Genomic DNA, 6000 nt, shown 5'->3' with positions numbered 1-6000 from the left:
TGCTTAATCTCCTATTTTTTCCTAATTTCTTTATTTAGGCGTCATAGAAATAAAAATATAAACTAATTAGACTGCATGACTCAGTAGTGACTCACTGTGAAATTAATTTAGAAAAATATAAAAAATAAATTGCAGTTTTGGACTGTGCTATCTATCTGGGACCAGGTGTAGTGTTTAAAGACGGATCCAAGTCCTTTATTCAGTCTTTTGGTGCAACACAGGAGTGCAACAACCCTGACCGATGGTTCATGTTTGAGGCTCAAAAGTTTAGAAAATACCTTCCATAGATCTGACATCATGAGTGACAAGTCATGGTAAAGGTCAACATCCCGGGGACAGTAAGAAAGAACATATTAACCCTGAGGAAAATCTTCTAAAAAGAAACCCAGAGGGGAAAAGGATCAAACCTTGGAAGCAGAAACATAAAAATCAGTCATAACTAATGACAATAAAGAGACATTCAAGTGGTGGTCATTGTCCTTGAGCAAGGCATCTGAAGCCAGTAATTAAGATGAACTATGAAATGGTTCAGTATAAATAGCTGTGGTTGGGGTGGACAGTGGGAAGCAGAAAGTGTGCATGTGATAAAGTGTGTATGTGATAAAGTGTGTATGTGATAAAGTGTGCATGTGATAAAGTGTGTATGTGATAAAGTGTGTATGTGATAAAGTGTGTATGAGATAGTGTGTATGTGATGAAGTGTGTATGAGTTAGTGCATGTGATAAAGTGTGTATGAGGTAAAGTGTGTATGAGGTAAAGTGTGTATTTGATAAAGTGTGTATGTGATAAAGTGTGTATGAGGTAAAGTGTGTATGTGATAAAGTGTGTATGTGATAAAGTGTGTATGAGATAAAGTGTGTATGTGATAAAGTGTGTATGAGATAAAGTGTGTATGAGATAAAGTGTGTATGTGATAAAGTGTGTATGTGATAAAGTGTGTATGTGATAAAGTGTGTATGTGATAAAGTGTGTATGAGATAGTGTGTATGTGATGAAGTGTGTATGAGTTAGTGCATGTGATAAAGTGTGTATGAGGTAAAGTGTGTATGAGGTAAAGTGTGTATTTGATAAAGTGTGTATGTGATAAAGTGTGTATGAGGTAAAGTGTGTATGTGATAAAGTGTGTATGTGATAAAGTGTGTATGAGATAAAGTGTGTATGTGATAAAGTGTGTATGAGATAAAGTGTGTATGAGATAAAGTGTGTATGTGATAAAGTGTGTATGAGATAGTGTGTATGTGATGAAGTGTGTATGAGTTAGTGCATGTGATAAAGTGTGTATGAGATAAAGTGTGTATGTGATAAAGTGTGTATGAGATAGTGTGTATGTGATGAAGTGTGTATGAGTTAGTGCATGTGATAAAGTGTGTATGAGGTAAAGTGTGTATGTGATAAAGTGTGTATGTGATAAAGTGTGTATGTGATAGAGTGTGTATGTGATAGAGTGTGTATGTGATAAAGTGTGTATGAGATAAAGTGTGTATGTGATAAAGTGTGTATGTGATAAAGTGTGTATGTGATAAAGTGTGTATGTGATAAAGTGTGTATGTGATAAAGTGTGTATGTGATAAAGTGTGTATGAGATAAAGTGTGTATGTGATAAAGTGTGTATGTGATAAAGTGTGTATGTGATAAAGTGTGTATGTGATAAAGTGTGTATGAGATAAAGTGTGTATGTGATAAAGTGTGTATGTGATAAAGTGTGTATGTGATAGAGTGTGTATGTGATAGAGTGTGTATGAGATAAAGTGTGTATGTGATAACGTGTGTATGTGATAGAGTGTGTATGTGATAAAGTGTGTATGTGATAAAGTGTGTATGAGATAAAGTGTGTATGTGATAAAGTGTGTATGTGATAAAGTGTGTATGAGATAAAGTGTGTATGTGATAAAGTGTGTATGTGATAAAGTGTGTATGTGATAATCACTTCCTCTTAACTGGGCCGTGCCTTGCGGGCGTGGCTGGATGTTGTTGCCGTGATGAGGTTACTGCAGAGATGCAGGAGTGGATACCTTTCATTCATAACTGGAGATGACAGTAAACCCCAGAAAACACACACGTCAGCTGCAGAGACAGGAGCAGTTGGAGTAAAGCTTCACAATATTTCGACTTCCTTCACAGCAGATTCTGTCTGCATTCAGCGTACGTTCAGACTAGACAAAGCGCTACTCGTCACAGTGTCGAGTCATGAGGATGTAGATCCGGCATCAAACGACACGACTCTTTATGACTATTTCCAGCACAATTTGGGAAGTGCATTTTCATGAAAATCAGTGCAACCATACTGTAGCTACACGTGCTCATGTTACTTTCAAGTCAACCTCTTGGAGTTCACATTTATTTTCTTTTGTGGACATCTAACTGTATCATACATTACCACGGCTCCAAAGTCATCCGTGCAATATTTTGATTTTTATGATTGGCAAATCAAAGTGAAACCACGGCGGCGAGGGCGAGAGGCTTGGCTAGAAATAAAGCCTGTGCATTCTGACCGCTCGCGCACGCTACATAAGAGAAAGATATTGAATGAAATCAAGAACTGATTCTGATATCCGATCAACTCAGCAAAATTTGAACACCTCTAAATATCTGCTGTGGCATGAAATTGGATGAAAGAGGTTATGACTTACACAACTTAAAGTAAAAATGAGCTGAATGATAGATAGATTATACAATATTTGCCGTCCATATTTTCTGCATATGTGCCTCATACAGTTTGTGCCTTTGGGTAAGTTTCTGCACGGCGCAAGGCTGTTTTCTCTAACCCTAAATATTAAAAATGGATGTACTTTATTTTTCATTTTTAGGCATAGCAATTGAATAATAAATTGATTAAATTAATTAAATGGAAATTTTACATACTGTCTTGTACTTATCTACATCTACTATCTAGCGCTGATGTAAACCTGGTTTCTGTTTTAAAATGTTTAAAACAGAAACCAGGTTTACATCAGCGCTGCCATGAAAAAAACAACTACCGAGAAAAATAAATGGTTATTTTTTCATTCAAAGGCACGCACTTATCTTATCGGACACAATAGTGCGACATCTGACAAACTGATTAAAAGGCTCAGACCTCCGTGGTGAAAAGAAAAAAGGAACCAAAAAAGGACAGACAGACAGACAGACAGACAGACAGACAGGTCAGTTCTTTTAGCGCAGGGTGAAAAATGAAAGGCTACATGAAGCGTATTTAGTCTGATAATAAAAGTCGGGAGAGACAGCAGCGGAGGAGCCCGGGGTCCGGCCCGGGCCACGATAACACCTTGACAATTCAACACACATGTGGCGGGGCCCGCCGCCCCATAGCCCGCAGGCACGGCTCCTCCACAGCATGTGGAAGAGGTTTACCACTCAGCTGAACAGCCCAGACTCTGGAAAAACCGCGGCCCCCGCGAGCAAGATCCCGCCGCCCGATACTGGACGTCAGAGCCAGCTGCGGATTAACACACTTTGCACCTCCTCTCGGCGCAGGTAACGGAGACGCCTCCCCGCCGAGGGGCCGCGGAGGCCGCTCCCCGCCGACGTGTGAGAGTTGGCCTCCAGCGCCGGGGCCAGTCCACACCTTTACAGCCTCAGTGTGTGGGGAAGCCAAAATAAAATATAGAGCACAAACACACACACACACACACACACACGTGGAAACAGAGATGTCTCAAGAAGCCCGGTCGGGTTACCCAAGATATTACATTTACAAAGGCTAAATTCAATTGAAGCGCTGTAATGAAATGAGAGAAAGGGAATCTAATTTAGCATCACTGCGCCCGACTGCTGTTTTAAAACGCTTCAACAACTTCTCGGGGCGTTTTGGTTTCGTTCACGGCGAGTTCAGACACTGTGGCTCTGGCTCTCTCTCTGGCTCTCCCTCCCCCTCTCTCTCTCTCTCCATCCCTCTCTCCCTCTAACAAAACAACGTCGTTATGTTATCCCAGGTTGGGACATCTGTCTCCTATAGGGCAGGAGAATGAAAACACCTGACGGGCTCCACGCTCACTTCTGACAAGCTTGACATTTCTATAAAAGTGTCCTGGCACCAACCACACTTGAGGGTAATGTCGGCCAACACCCCTTTACGACGAATAACAGTAATTAACTTATCACATCGCAGGTGTTTTTATTGGAGACGCACATCCGCAGAGTTATTAAAATGAGGGAAAAGAACTGTTCTTATAAAACTGACGTGGATGTGAAAAAAAGCCACATTTTGTATTAAATTAATTCTATATTAGACTCATGTCACCGCGAACAAATCACTACTAATTTACAAATCCTTATAATATACCACAATTGTTTGTTTTATAATTTACAATGAATGAATAGTTTAGTGGAGAATTTCTCCATCACACATACAGTACATACTCTATGCTTACAATAGAGTATATTTATATATAGTCTTTATATTTATATTGGCTCTTCAGACTTCAGCTCCTTGCTGGTGGAGGTCTGTAATTTCATGGACGGACGTTTCTTTTTAAGGCCACTTTTGAAGTCCCTTCGGGAAAGAGCTTGAAAGAAATCTCCTAAATTTAAACGTGTCTCGGCCTCTCCGCCGCCAGATGGGACAATAACTTATGTGGAGGGAGGAAGCTTGTCAACAGAACCTAAACTTTTGTCACTCGGACACGATCACATAGACAGATGTACTCGCAGTCGACCTTACACCGAGGAATTCGTGTCGAGGAAGGTTGGGTAAACGCGGGCTCCCAAAACGCAAACACACAGAAACACATTCACTCAAATATCAAGCGTAAACAGCCTGACAACACTGGAATCAGCCTTTCACTAACATGACCGGTGAACCCCCGAGTTGGTACCAGCTGGCAGGAAATAATCACGGAATAATGACTGAGGTATGAAAACAGTATTTACAACTAATACATAATTATGACTGTAATCATAAATAATCACATTGCTAATTCTTAAATCTGTGTCGGCAAAGATATTATAATGATCAACTAGTGTTCCACCGAATATTGCGGGCGGACAAAATTAATGTAAAGAGGAATGTTAATCCTGAAAAATTAATTTTATTTTAATAGTGGTGCGCGGGCTCAAGTTTTGCCATTTTTAAGTGTGTGCTGTAGGTCAATTTTGAATTGCAGTTTTTCCTGTAATCTCTTTTTAATGTCTTTTAATCTATTATTTTGCGTTTTATTTCTATGCTTTAATTGTCATTATGGAAAACACTTAGAATTGAACTATTCCAAATACATACATGAAGATAAGATAACACTTTATTAATATTCGGGGGGGAAATTCATCTAATTAATGTCACACACACACACACACACACACACACACACACACACACACACACACACGCGCGCGTTGTTTATCGTTCATCGAGAAAAACCTTTAAAAACAAGATTAGTTGGGATGTTGATTAAAAACAGCAGTAAAAAGAAAAATCTATATACATAATATACACTATACAGTATATTGTATATGTATATATTAAAAAAAAAATGTTTTGAATTACCTATACATGCTTACACAAGTGAAGCCTTTCAGATTCTGAGGACACAAAACGTCCTCAGAATCTGAAAGGCATGTTATCATAATTTTTCTTGTTTATTTTAGGATCATTTTTCCTGTTGTTGCTTATTTTACATGTTTTGGTCTATTGTATATTGCCATTTTTTTCTATTGTTAGTTGATTTTTTGGTTTATTGTGAACTGACATTTGATGATATAATATATATACATACATACACACACACACACACACACACACACACACACATCTATATATACATACATACATACACACACACACACACACACACACACACACACACACACACACATATATATATACACACACACACACACACATCTATATATACATACATACATACACACACACACACACACACACACACACACACACACACACACATATACACACACATATATATACATATATACACAAATATATATACATACACACATAAATATATTGTATATACATATACATATACTGTATATGTGTATATGTA

This window comes from Zeus faber, assembly GCF_960531495.2.
Source record: "Zeus faber genome assembly, chromosome: 18".
Classification (NCBI taxonomy): Eukaryota; Metazoa; Chordata; class Actinopteri; order Zeiformes; family Zeidae; genus Zeus; species Zeus faber.
The sequence above is the reverse complement of the archived record's forward strand: the minus strand, read 5'-3'. Positions refer to the sequence as shown.